Source organism: Zingiber officinale, chromosome 3A, assembly GCF_018446385.1.
Source record: "Zingiber officinale cultivar Zhangliang chromosome 3A, Zo_v1.1, whole genome shotgun sequence".
Taxonomy (NCBI): domain Eukaryota; kingdom Viridiplantae; phylum Streptophyta; class Magnoliopsida; order Zingiberales; family Zingiberaceae; genus Zingiber; species Zingiber officinale.
The window spans coordinates 122,085,546-122,100,704 of NC_055990.1; the positions used below are offsets into that span (position 1 = coordinate 122,085,546).

The window sequence follows — 15,159 nt, forward strand, 5'->3', positions numbered from 1 at the left end:
TTGTGAGATGTAAAGTTAGGTTTTGTCCTAAACTTGGGATCATGCATATTTATCTAGGCATTTTAGAAATTATGAACATCCACCTACGATGTCATTTGTTAGTAAATGTCATTGTCCTTAATTTCAAGGAAATTAAAATAATGCATGATGAGTTATGGCATACATCAAAAAGAAATAATTTTCAAAAGAAAATATACTATACCTATATGATGTATGTATGACATGCCATGATATTTTTATATTTTTTATAATAAAGATGAATGCACACATGATGTCATGGCATACGATGGACAAATAAAGTATGACAATTTAGCTTAAATAAAGTACCTAGATTATCTATCTAAGTATCCTTAACCCTTAGCTAGCTTAAAATTAAATCCTAGATTGCCCACTTTTTCTTCAAGAGAATGTCAAAACCCAACTTGACATTTCTTTTGTTCTTTCCCTTTTTGTGTCAATTAAGATTACATCAAATTTCTCAAATTATGGCACATTTTACTCTTCCAATGAGTAATCATTTTAAATTAATGCCTTGATTGGCTCTTAACTTCCTAAGAAAATACCCAAGTCTCAACTTGGTATTTCTTATCCTTTTTCCAATTGTGCCAATTTAAATTGAATTCCAATTCCTCAAGTTTTGGTACATTTTACTCATCCAAAGAGTAAACATAATAATCCACTTCATTTTCTAAGGTTAACAATAACCTTGAAAATGTTCTCCAAGTGTCAACTTCATCAAGGTTGGGTTAACTACTCTTTCAATTAGAGTTGACGCTCTCTAACCCATCTAAGAAGTAGAGAAAATGCTCTTATGAACCCAAAATCTATTGGTGCTCCTTGGATGCTCTAGATATTCACTAGGGATAACCTCCCTAATTACCTTCCTAATGACCTTCCTAGACTTCTTAGAAGCCTTGATCACCTCCTCTAGGTCAACTCTAGGGATTACTTCCCTTGTGACCTTCTTAATAACTTTCTTAGACTTCTTAGAAGTCTTAGTCACATTTGTTGTTGCAAAGATACCCCTAGGGATAACTTCCCTTGTATCCTTTACTTGACCCCTAGACCTAGAATTGGTTCCACAGCTATATGAAACCCTATGGTAAGAAGTTACATCCTTCTTAGCCTTAGGTGTGTATTCCAAACCTCTATGGCCATTGGATGGTTTTTGAACTCCTAGACATAGATTATGCTCATTTTGCCCTTTTAGGATATTTTTTTATCCTTTTTAAGGTCTTTTCCATTTTATCAAACCTTGACCTCAAGACTTGATTTTCTTTCTATAAATCCTTAGATTTTGATTTTTCATTTTGTCCTTGAGCATTTTTATTTCTAGACTTATAACTACGGTCCTTAGTGTTCTTGCTTAGTTTATCTACCTTCCTAACCTTAGATGAGGTAGTTTTATGTATGAAAAGTCACATGATTTTCACATGCCTCCTATTTTTATGGTAAATAGTATTAAAATGATATAAGTTAGAACTAGTATGTTTTTTACCATGATTTAAAGGGATAGACTCAATAAATTATACCTTGGGGTTTATCTTGGAAGCTCCCCCTTGACTTGTGCTTCCTCCCTTAGGCGTAACCGATTTCTTCCCCTTAGGACATTGACTTCGATAATGTCCTTTTTTGTTGCACAAGAAATGCATAATGTGTTCCTTGCTCTTCTTTGTTGTGGGGGCGGTCTCCTTGAACTTCTCCTTGCACTTTTGTGTCACTTGACCCTTCTTCTTGGCCAATTTAGAGCAATTGCTCTTATAGTGCCTATGTTCCCTACACTCAAAACAAATGATATGATTTTTGTTATTAATAATTGAAATTGTTATACCTTTGCTTGTAGGGGCGGCATCTTCTCCTTTTGATCCAGTGTGAAGGCTTCTTCTTCTTCTTCATCCTCTTGTACATGAAACAACAAATATGCTCCCTCCTTGCTCTTTTGGTTGCACTCCTTTGATGATGAAGCTTCTAGGACTTCTTCTTCCAATGTTGAGCATCTCTCAACCTTGGAATCCTCCTTCTCTTGGTCTTGCTCCAGTGAGTTGCCCTCTTTGGATTTGTCTTGATTTGGTGTAGTGGAGGGTTCTTCATAAATCTTGGCTAATTTGCTCCACAATTCTTTTGCATCTTCAAATTCTCTAATTTTGCATAGAATTGTGTTTGACAATAAACTAACAAATAATTTAGTTACCTTGTCATTCACCTCGCACCTTTGGACTTGCTTTTGGCTCCACTTACTCTTCTTGAGAATTTTGCCTTTGCTATTTGTTGGAGCTTGGAAACCTTCCATTAGAGCAAACCATTACTCTATGTCCATCACAAGAAAATTTTTGATCCTTGATTTCCAAGAATTGAAACTCATCATTGTGAATGGTGGAGGCACCCTTGTATCGAATCCAAGTCCATCTTGGAATTACATCTTGAAGTTGAGCTTTTTGAATTCTTTGACTTTGATGAAATTGCTTCAACTTCTTCACCCTTTAGACTTGTTGTCCCTTCCGATGATGATTCCGGTAAAGAGCGATCTTACTTTGATACCACTTGTTAGGGTCAAAATATGCTAGAGGAGGGGGTGAATAGCTCATCACGCTTGTTGATGTACTTCTTCAATGATATGCAGCGGAATAAATAACAAGAAACACACTCACAATGCTAGCACTAAGGATTTACTTAGTATCCACCTCAAGAAGAGGTGACTAATCTAAGGATCCACATACAACATACTCTCGACTAATGAAAATACTCCTTTTCGGTCGCAGCCGGAGGTGGAGAAACCTCGTACAAACCCACACAACAAAATACAGCACACACAAGAAGAAAAATACAAGAATACAAATGAGAACTCTTTCTTCTTGCTTACTTGTTGCTTGTTGTAGCCTCTTAAACCTTAAAAGTGCACCAGCACTTGTCTCCAAGAGCCTCCAAGAACTGGTTGTAAGTAGTGGAGAATTTGCGTGAAGTCGTCGGAAAAGAATCAGGTGAAAAACTGCTGAGGAAATCGCTCACAACGACTATATAATGTGCTCCCAATCGATTGGGCTTCGTCCCAATCGATTGCCATGTCACATCCCAATCATCGCAGTTATCCATCGCCTGCATCCTGCGCAATAGTTGAATCCCAATAGATTGAGGAGGATTGAATCGATCGACCGATCGATTCAGAGCACCTCTGTGCTCTTTGCAGAAAATCAGAAATCGATTGACCAATCGATTCCGTCTGCCTCACGTTCTCGCGAGAAAACCTGAGCCCAATCGATTAGCTAATCGATTTATAGCTTTCAATCTATCAACTGATCAATTCATAAGCTTACTATTCACTAAGAAACTCTCCCAATCGATGGATCAATCGATCAGGAAAGTTTTGATCGATTACCCAATCGATCAAGATAGTTTCTGCACCAAATCACGTCAACCAATCGATTAGCTAATCGATTGACCCCCCCCCCTAATCGATTGGCCAATCGGTTGGCAAGCAAAAAAATGTGTAAAGCTTAAAACGAGCTTCATTTTACATCCGAGATCACCTCATTCCGATATCTGAGTCAAAAGTTATGGCCTTTGGAAATTTACTACGTCCGAACTTACTAGTTCTATGTCAACTCCCTATTGGACTTACGACCGCTAAGTGTTCGGTCAACTTTTGACCCATCTGGACTTTCTCCTCATGCTAAGTATCCAGTCAATCCTTTGACCTACTTGGGCTTCCCAACACCAGGTGTCCGGTCAATTTTGACCCACCTGGATCTCCACGTGTCTGGCTTCACTCACCAGGTCTTTCCATCTATCTAGCTTCACTCACTAGGACTTTCACCTAGCTTCACTCACTAGATTTTCACCTACCTTCACTCACCAGGATTTTCCCATTGCCCTGCTTCACTCACCGGGACTTTTACTTGCCTGACTTCACTCATCAGGACTTTCTCTTGCCTAACCTCTAGTTAGAACTTTTCCAGTTAAGTATCCAGTCAACCCTTTGACCTACTTAACTATTCTTCACATCTAACTAATCAACCTTGACCAAAGGGAAATTATATTAACAATCTCCCCAAACGGACAATTGCACTTGCAATCTTCATGTATTATCAAACATCGAAACTCAAACATCAAGACTCAAGCTTGAGCTAACTCAAACTTAGTCAACTAGGTCAATCTTGACCTAGGGATATTGCACCAACAAATATAACACTTTTACTTTACCTTCCTCAAGCCATGTCCACTTGGGCACTGACGGCATACATGTAACGACCCGACCCTCTTGGCCCATTTGGCGGCCCATTTGGCGACCCTCGGGTCGTCGATCGTCGGCCCTTATGTCGTCGGCCCATTTGGCGACCTCTCATGTCGTCGACCGACGACCCTTGGCCGTGCCGTTACTCACTAGGACTTTCCACCCCTAGTAGTGGATTTTTGCCTCCCCCAGGATTCGAACTCTAAACCTCCAGGCTTAAGTATTAGAGATTATGAATCCTGGTAACCAAGTGAGATGATCTCACTTGGTTACCAGGATTCATAATCTCTAATACTTAAGCCTGGAGGTTTAGAGTTCAAATCCTGGGGGAGGCAAAAATCCACTACCAGGGGTGGAAAGTCCTAGTGAGTAACGGCACGGCCAAGGGTCGTCGGTCGACGACATGAGAGGTCGCCAAATGGGCCGACGACATAAGGGCCGACGGTCGACGACCCGAGGGTCGCCAAATGGGCCGCCAAATGGGCCAAGAGGGTCGGGTCGTTACAATAAAAAGGCGCACTCCGACCACCACCGACTGTTGATCGAGCAACACTGCTGCAAATCCTTTCCGGCACCTCTATCCTTCCGAGCAGTGCAGAGCTTGGATATTCTTCTCTGTTATTGATCAATCCTTCCTTGTGGTGGATCAACAAACACAACTATGAGTTAGGTAAGGATTTTTGTTAACGTCAACAGTGTTATGGATGGAGGTATGCTACTATAAGGTTTTCTATTAAGTTGGATTTGGAATTTGTTTTCCAATTGGCAGTGAACGGTCTGAAGTTGCTGGATTTCGGTCTTTCCGTTGTGAATCGAGTCCGTTGCCATCACAGACGACTGAAGGAGAGTTAGAGGTAAGATTTATGGTTTTGATCTTTGTGGTAGATTATTATTAGATGTATTAGCAATAATTATTGACGTAAGTCTAGAAGTTATATAACGGTGTAATTGGGGTTAATGAAATTAACCCTAACTGGTCGGTGGATTTGAAATTAGTTTAGCTATTTGGTTATAATTAAATTTAGCTAAACTATACGGTTTATTACAGGACTTTGATTCGAGACGAGCATCTCGACACCCGAGTTGGACCATTTCGATTGGAGGCGGGTACTTTTGACTTATTGTCTTTGATATGCTTAGTAATTAAATTAATAAGATGCATTAATTGTGTTTCTTACTTGTTTCGGTTAATCACTGCCCAATACATGCTACATGTTGATTGATTGTTTGTTTACATCTTGTATGGATATGTACCTGATTCCACATGCTCATGGGTTGTGATATAACCATATTTTTACCATGTCAGGACCTAGGTTTGATACCTTATATTATCAGATACCTTGATATGATTCATTCGCTTTGGTGCACATTATGATATGTCCAGAGATTGGTTTAGTATATTACCATGTTTAGTGACATGCACCATTCGCATGATTGCATGCTGAGTGATTGATTGCTCCTTTATTGTCGAGCACTTTTCCAGTTTCATCGCCGTGCTCGGTTGTGGCTCATGGGTAGCGGGACAGCGTGGTACCGCCGTCGTTGGCTCTTCGGTGCTCCGCTCATGGGTAGCACGTTAGAGATCCCTCCCGTCACGGTGTCGGGAGATGAGCATGGCGCCCCCATTTATGATTTGGGGTAGAGTGCGTGTGCCGACAGCATCCGTCCACTCGGTCACTCATCGGGAGTAGTGATGCGAGTGCACGGTCGTCACAGCCCTACCCACTCGGTCCCACTTTGGAGTCAGGGTGACCATGACATTGGCATCATATGCATGATGCATTTATTGTTGTGTTTGTTGCTGCACATTGCTTGGATACCTTGATTGACATGCATACGGGTCTTCTATACCTTCGGATTGTTTTAAGGTACAGTTTTCTCCTGCTACTTCAGTTTGGCATTTACCTTTATTCATCGGAGACGCATGATTAGTGCTAGGTGTTGTTTCTTTACTTTGCATATCAAGTACTGCCGAGTGTTGGACTCACCCGCCTCCATTGTTGTTATTTTCAGTGCTAGTCCCCTGCAGACCTCCAGCTATTTGCTATCGTTTGTATTGTTTTTGATTCTCACTTGACTATATTTGGATTTGGATGTTGAATACTTAGATATTATATAGTTTGTCTCGTTGATGGATTTGTTTTCGATTTTATACTACTACATGCCTGCCTGGACGGCAGAAGAGGTGAGTTCGTCGGTTTTCAGTCAGAGTATTACTATGTTGTTTATTTTATTAACTGCGTGGTTGTGACAGCCAGAGGCTGAATACTTATCTAAACTGCGTGGTGATTGGTTTTATTTACTGTTATTATTCCAGCCGCCTGTGGCTGAGATATTTTTGTATGTAGAAAGTTTCAGATTGTCCATCGTATAGGGGAGATGCTGCCGAAATTTCTTCGGACAGGGACTCCTCTTGGGCGTGACAATCACCACTAAATTGTCACGCCCCAGAGGAGTCCCTGTCCGAAGAAATTTCGGCAGCATCTCCCCTATACGACGGACAATCTGAAACTTTCTACATACATAAATACCTCAGCCACAGGCGGCTGGAATAATAACAGTAAATAAAACCAATCACCACGCAGTTTAGATAAGTATTCAGCCTCTGGCTGTCACAACCACGCAGTTAATAAAATAAACAACATAGTAATACTCTGACTCGAAAACAACCCTACTCAACTACACTCGGAACTCACCTCTTCTGCCGTCCAGGCAGGCATGTAGTAGTATAAAATCGAAAACAAATCCATCAACGAGACAAACTATATAATATCTAAGTATTCAACATCCAAATCCAAATATAGTCAAGTGAGAATCAAAAACAATACAAACGATAGCAAATAGCTGGAGGTCTGCAGGGGACTAGCAACTGGAACTCCCTCCTGACAGCATCAACCTGAAAATAACAACAATGGAGGCGGGGTGAGTCCAACACTCAGCAGGTACAATTGATATGCAAAGTAAAGAAATAACACCTAGCACTAATCATGCGTACAGTCTCCTGATAAAGATAAAGGTAACTACAAACCGAAGAAGACAGGAGAGAATCTGTACTAACCAGGACCCGGTAAAAGGACAAACAATCCGAAAGGTATAGAAGACCTGTATGCATGTCAATCAAGGTATCCAAGCAATGTGCAGCATATAAGTGCAACAAACACAAACACAAATAATAAATGCATCATGCATATGATGCCAATGTCATGGTCACCCCAGACGCCAGTCAGCCGACTCACAACAACAGTGGGACCGAGTGGGTAGGGCTGTGACAACCGTGCACTCAGCAACACTACTCCTGATGAGTGATCGAGTGGACGGGATGCTGTACATATCCTTCTACCCCAAATCATAAATGGGGAGCCATGCCTCATCTCCTAGACAACGGGAGGAATTCTAACGCTACACGCACACACTGAGCCGATCAACGGAGCACCGGAAGAGCCAAACTGACGTGCTACCACGCTGTGTCCCGCTACCCATGAGCATCACAACGGAGCACCGAACAGTGATGAAACTGGCAAAGTGCTCGACAATAAAGGAGCAATCAATCACTCAGCATGCAATCATGCGAATGGTGCATGTCACTAAACATGGTAATATACTAAACCAATCTCTGGACATATCATAATGTGCACCAAAGCGAATGAATCATATCAAGGTATCTGATCATATAAGGTATCAAACCTAGGTCCTGACATGATAAAATATGGTTATATCACTACCCAAGAGCATGTGGAATCAGGTACATATCCATACAAGATGTAAACAAACAATCAATCAACAGGTAGCATGTATTGGGCAGTGATTAACCGAAACAAGTAAGAAACACAATTAATGCATCTTGTTAATTTAATTACTAAGCATATCAAAGACAATAAGTCAAAAGTACCCGCCTCCAATCGAAATGGTCCAACTCGGGTGTCGAGATGCTCGTCTCGAATCAAAGTCCTGTAATAAACCGTATAGTTTAGCTAAATTTAATTATAACCAAATAGCTAAACTAATTTCAAATCCACCGACCAGTTAGGGTTAATTTCATTAACCCCAATTACACCGTTATATAACTTCTAGACTTACGTCAATAATTATTGCTAATACATCTAGCAATAATCTACCACAAAGATCAAAACCATTAATCTTACCTCTAACTCTCCTTCAGTCGTCTGTGATGGCAACGGACTCGATTCACAACGGAAAGACCGAAATCCAGCAACTTCAGACCGTTCACTGCCAATTGGAAAACAAATTCCAAATCCAACTTAATAGAAAACCTTATAGTAGCATACCTCCATCCATAACACTGTTGACGTTAACAAAAATCCTTACCTAACTCATAGTTGTGTTTGTTGATCCACCACAAGGAAGGATTGATCAATAACAGAGAAGAATATCCAAGCTCTGCACTGCTCGGAAGGATAGAGGTGCCGGAAAGGATTTGCAGCAGTGTTGCTCGATCAACAGTCGGTGGTGGTCGGAGTGGCTCGGGAGCAAGTGTCGACTAGGGCACAGTGGAACCAACAGTGGTACGCGGGTGCCGGAATCGGGGTGGACGGCAAGGACTAGAGCTCCGAGTGGTCGACGGTGGCTCTCAACTAGGGCAGAGATTGGGTCGCCGGCGTCGGCAAAGGAGAAAAGGAAGGAGATGGCATCGGCCGGCTAGGGCACGGCGAAACCAGCGATGGTGGCTTCGGTGTCGTGGAAGGGGAGAAGGGCACAGGGACGGCGTGAAGAAGGAAAGGGAAGAAGGAGATGCAACCCGCGACCACGGCTTGAATTGCAAGGAGATGGGAACTGCCGCGGCGCCGGTTAGGGCACGCGATCGGAGAAGAGTGAAGGGCGGCGTCGGGGAAATGGCTCGGCACGCGGGGGAGGAGAAAAGAAATAAGAAAGGAAAAATCAGAAAAAGAATAAAAAGAAAAAGAATTAGAAAAGGAAAAGAAAATAAACTTTTCCTCACATAAATGAGTAGCCTAAACAGACTTTTTCTCGGCCCCGTACTTGTCCCCGTTAACTCGCCCGTACGAGCTCCGAAAAATTCCTGAAAAATTTCCAAAAATTCTGAAAAATTCCCTTATAATACCCCGGTTCTGAGATTCTAGTTAAGTATGACTTAAAGGGTTAGATGTTACTATCCATATCACCAAGGTGCACCTTCCTTTTCGGAAGCCCAAACTTAAGAACTCCAAAGTTAAGCGTGCTTGGCTTGGAGAAATCTGAGTATGGGTGACCTCCTGGGAAGTTTTCCAGGGTGTGTGTGAGTGAGGACAAAGCACGCTGAAAGGACCTCCGGTGGTCTGTGGAGCTAGTCATCAAACCGATAGGTAATTCTGGTGTCGTTCCCGGTTCAGTCCGGGTGGGGCCCGCCCGGGCCGGGGCATTACAGATGGTATCAGAGCGACCTTGCGACCGTGAGTGCGCCTGTGGTAGGAGCACCCAGGGCACCACCTAGCGAGGGAGATTCTGGGATTTATTTGTGGTGTGATTTGTGGTTACACAACGAGGACGTTGTGTCTTTAAGTGGGGGTGATTGTAATACCCCGGTTCTGAGATTCTGGTTAAGTATGACTTAAAGGGTTAGATGTTACTATCCATATCACCAAGGTGCACCTTCCTTTTCGGAAGCTCAAACTTAAGAACTCCAAAGTTAAGCGTGCTTGGCTTGGAGAAATCTGAGGATGGGTGACCTCCTGGGAAGTTTTCCAGGGTGCGTGCAAGTGAGGACAAAGCACGCTGAAAGGACCTCCGGTGGTCTGTGGAGCTAGTCATCAAACCGATAGGTAATTCTTACAGTGTCACGCCCCCAGAAGAGTCCATGTCCGAGAAAATTTCGGCAACAACTCCCCTGTACGGCGGACAATCAAAAATTTTCTACAAACACTAAATACTCAGCCACAGGCGGTTGGAATCATAACAATAATAAAAATCAATCATCACGCAGTTTATATATATATTCAGCCTCTGGCTGACACAACCACGCAGTAATAATACTCTGACTCAAAAACCATCCTACTCAACTACACTCGTAAAGCTCAAAACCGACGAACTCACCTCTTCTGCCATCCAGACAGGCATGTAGTAGAATAAAAACCAAATTCAAATCCATCAATATAATAAAATCTATATCATGTCTATAAGCAAATAAATCCAGAATATAACGAGTTCAAATAGTCTAGAACAGAAAGAAACCAAAGAAAACCAAACATATCCTGGAGGTCTGCAGGACCAGTACTACGTGCAGTGAGGACTAGCGACTGGAACTCCCTCCTGACAGCATCAACCTGAAAATATCAACAATGGAGGCGGGGTGAGTCCACACTCAGCAGGTACAATTGATATGCAAAATAAAGAAATAACACCTAGCCCTAATCATGCGTACAGTCTCCTGATAAAGATAAAGGTAACTACAAACCGAAGAAGACAGGAGAGAATCTGTACTAACCAGGACCCGGTAAAAGGACAAACAGTCCGAAAGGTATAGAAGACCTGTATGCATGTCAATCAAGGTATCCAAGCAATGTGCAGCATATAAGTGCAACAAACACAAATACAAACAATAAATGCATCATGCATATGATGCCAATGTCATGGTCACCCCTGACGCCAGTCAGCCGACTCACAACAACAGTGGGACCGAGTGGGTAGGGCTGTGACAACCGTGCACTCTGCAACACTACTCCTGATGAGTGATCGAGTTGACGGGATGCTGTCGGAGTACATACGTACTCCTACCCCAAATCATAAATGGGGGAGCCCAATGCTCTCATCTCCCGGTACACTATGACGGAGAGGAATCTCTAACGTGCTACACACTGCGTCACACTACCCATGAGCGGATCAACGGAGCAGCGGAAGAGTCAAACTGACGTGCTACCACGCTGTGTCATGCTACCCGTGAGCGTCACAACGGAGCACCGAACAGTGATGAAACTGGCAAAGTGCTCGACAATAAAGGAGCAATCAATCACTCAGCATGCAATCATGCGAATGGTGCATGTCACTAAACATGGTAATATACTAAACCAATCTCTGGACATATCATAATGTGCACCAAAGCAAATGAATCATATCAAGGTATCTGATCATATAAGGTATCCAACCTAGGTCCTGACATGGTAAAATATGGTTATATCACTACCCATGAGCATGTGGAATCAGGTACATATCCATACAAGATGTAAACAAACAATCAATCAACAGGTAGCATGTATTGGGCAGTGATTAACCGAAACAAGTAAGAAACACAATTAATGCATCTTGTTAATTTAATTACTAAGCATATCAAAGATAATAAGTCAAAAGTACCCGCCTCCGAAAATAGAAAGGTCCAATCTGACTCCGAGATACTCGTCTCACGTCAAGGTCCTGAAATATTTATAGTTTCCAGTTTTAGCTAAATTTCATATAGATAAAATAGCTAAATCAAATCCACGAGAAGCTAACATAAATCCAACAATTAACTAGGGTTAATTTACCTTAATCCTAATCATACCATCAGACCAATTCCACACCTAATCCATTTTCACATGATTACACCTCTACATAATCAATCACCTAACTCAAATGCATAAGAAATTATATATGTACCAATTCCTACCTAAATCAACTCATCCACTAATTCTTTTCTTAAACCAATAACCAATCCATCTTTTAATTACCAATTTACTACATAATGAATCAAACCATAAGAACCCACATTGCTAATTCAATTAATCCAACTGGGTTAATTATCGCCAATAATTTCACAATCAAAGTGGAGTAATTAACCCTAACCCTTCCATAATCACAATAAATTAAGCTAAAACATAGATTAATGCCAACACTCACCCGGATCTTAGAAGTTCCCTAGTGGATTCACTGCCGGTGAACCTCGCTGCTGGAAATTTCCCTCTCCGATAGAAACCTCAATAACCGGCTGTAGGAACTAGCAAAGATGGAAATCAACATGGAAAGCTCGGAATTAGGGCTCGGAATGTGACCACTGTGAGGAAGAAAGTAGGGCCCTCGGCGTCGGCACCTAGGCAGAAGCAAGGGGGCACGCTGGTAGGATCTGATGGCCGACACTGCCCTGTGCGACGGCGGTTCTTGGCTCCCGGCAAGCTAGGGCAATTACAGAAAAGGAAACTCCTCAAATCAGGGAGTTTGGGCGTAGAGGAGGGGGGAGGCGGCAATGGCTTGAACGTCGCCGGCGCGTTCCTGATCTCAGCGGCGGAGAGAGCTTTCAATCCAAACTAGGGCAGAGGCGTCGCGAGGAAGGAGGAAGAAGGATTGGCCGGCGATGCTGCTCGATGCTAGGGAAGAAAGGATCCAGGAGAAGCGGCTGTCGGCAGAGGGAGAGTGGAAAAGAAGAAGAGAACGGTGCCGGTTAGGACACAGGTGGTTCGGCGGCGTTGGCGCGTGGAGAAGAAGAATCGGGCACGCACAGTAATGGGGAGGAAAGAAAATAAATAAGAAAAAGAGAAAAGAAATAAATAAATAAATCTTTTCCTTACTTAAATGGGTAGCCTAAACAGGCTTTCCCGGCTCCGTTATTATCCTCGTTAACTCGTTCGTACGAGCTCCGAAAAATTCCCGAAAAATGTCCAAAAATTCCGAAAAATTCCCTTATTCATATCCGCCTATTTCCGGTATTTTACATTCTCCCCCACTTATAAAAATTTGGTCCCCAAATTTCGTTATCTACCATCAGCATGTACTAATAACAGATAATAATAATAAATGTTGAACGGTAAATAAACTCATATACCTCAAGTGAAAAGATGGGGATATCGAGCTCGGATAGTGTCCTCGAGCTCCCAAGTAGCCTCCTCGTCCGAATGATGCTGCCATCCGACTTTAACCCGGATGGTCTTGTTCCGCAATCGACGCCCTTCCCCGAGAACTGCACTCGAACCTCCTCATAGGTAATGTCAGGCGAATGAACTGGGATATCCGCCAGACATGCGTCGGATCGGGTACATATCTCCTCAAGATGGATACATGAAATACATCGTACGCCTGACAGAGACGGTGGTAGTGCCGGTAAGCTACCGCTCCGATCCTCTCCAAGATCTCAAGGGACCAATGTATCATGGAGCTAGCTTACCGAGGCCAAATCTCTTCACCCTTTCGTGGGTGAAACTCGGAGAAATACATGGTCGCCAACAGAGAACTCTAGTGGTCTCGCCTCCGATCAAGATAACTCTTTGGCGATCTCGCCTCGACATCCTCCGTCTGATAGTACGGACCAACTCTGCATCCTGCTGAACTCTATGAGGTCCCAACAACTGAGCCTCTCCAACCTCATCCCAAAGGACGGGTGTCCGACAAGGTCTACCATACAACGCCTCAAACGGTGCCATCTGGATAGCCGAATGGAAGCTGTTGTTGTAGGCAAACTCTACTAACGGCAGATGGTCCTCCCAACTGCCTCCGAAATCCATAACACATGACCTCAGCAGGTCCTCTAAAGTCTGAATAGTCCGCTCTGATTGTCCATCTGTCTGTGGATGGAAGGCTGTACTGAAACGGAGCTGTGTACCCAAGGCCTGCTGCAGACTCTGCCAGAAACGAGACGTAAACCGTGGATCTTTATCCGAAATGATACTCAACGGAACACCATGTAGCCTGATAATCTCTCGACAATGCAAATCTGCTAATCGATCCAGGGGATCAGTCCTCCGAATCGCTAAGAAGTGCGCTGATTTGGTTAATCGATCAACGATTACCCAAATCGCGTCATGGCCTCGTCGTGTCCTCGGCAACCCTACCACAAAGTCCATGGTAATGTGATCCCACTTCCACTCAGGAATAGGAATCCGCTGAAGTAATCCTGCAGGTCTCTGTGTTCACCTGCTGACAAACAAGACATCTAGCTACGAAATCCGCGATGTCTTTCTTCATACTGTTCCACCAATAGGAACGTCTCAAGTCTCGATACATACGGGTTCCGCCTGGATGGATCGCAAACCGAGAACGATGTGCCTCCTGTAGTAGCTCCTGTAAGACCGGATGAGACTGAGGTACGCATAATCTGCCTCGGAAGTATATAACACCCTCCTCGTCTCGTGTGAACTCGGTCTGCTGCCCAGAAGCTATCTGACTGCTGATGAACTGCAAATGCTGATCACCAGCTTGTGCCTCTCGGATCCTCGTCCTGATCGACGACTGAGCAACCATGGTAACAAGAATACCCTGCTCTGTCGGTCCCTGCTCCTCAAGATCTAACTCCGAGAAACTCTGAATCAAATCCGTAACCGAAATCCGGTGGCAAGCTAAAGTCCCTCTGGACTTCCTGCTGAGCGCATCGGCAACCACATTAGCTTTTCCCGGGTGATAGCTAATGGTACAATCGTAGTCCTTCAGAACTCCATCCATCTCCTCCGTCGGAGATTAAGCTCCTTCCGAGTAAAATGTATTTGAGACTCTTATGATCGTGAGAATCTCAAATGTGATACCATATAAATGATGACGCCAAAGCTTCAGAGCAAGGATGATGGCAGCTAACTCCAAGTCATGAACTGGGTAATTCTTCTCATGCTCCTTCACTGTCGAGAAGCATAAGAGACTATCCTGCCATGCTGCATCAAAACAGCAAACCCTATAGAGACGCGTCGGTGTAAAGTACAAATTCATCCTCTCCGGAAGGTAAAACCAAAACTGAGCCGACACTAATCTCCGCTCACCCGAAGCCGGTCTCGCAATCCTGACCATATGAACTTCACGCCTTCCCAAGACGGTCATGGCATAGCAATACGCGAGAAACCCTCGACAAAACATCGGTAATATCCGCCAATCCCGTAAAACTACGGATCTCTCGAATCGACTTCACCGCCCCAACCGGTGACCTCGATCTTCCGAGGATCAATCAAATACCGCTAGAAACCACGTGTCCCAAAACCAATCGAGGATAGCAACGCACACTTGTGAACTCGCAGACACCGATGTCGTCGAAG

General features: G+C 43.4%; 2 long non-coding RNA genes across 2 annotated transcripts; one reads left to right on the plus strand and one right to left on the minus strand.

Annotated features, from left to right (window-relative positions):
* The first annotated feature begins 4,789 nt into the window (after positions 1 to 4,789).
* LOC122053993 lies at positions 4,790 to 5,305 on the plus strand. Its single transcript, XR_006132493.1, has 3 exons — positions 4,790 to 4,898; positions 4,998 to 5,082; positions 5,277 to 5,305. It is a non-coding gene; the product is annotated as an uncharacterized LOC122053993 (long non-coding RNA).
* Positions 5,306 to 8,147: 2,842 nt separating this feature from the next.
* On the minus strand, positions 8,148 to 8,663 carry LOC122053994. Its single transcript, XR_006132494.1, has 3 exons — positions 8,555 to 8,663; positions 8,371 to 8,455; positions 8,148 to 8,176 (listed from the first exon to the last, which is right to left on the minus strand). It is a non-coding gene; the product is annotated as an uncharacterized LOC122053994 (long non-coding RNA).
* Between the last annotated feature and the right edge of the window lie 6,496 nt (positions 8,664 to 15,159).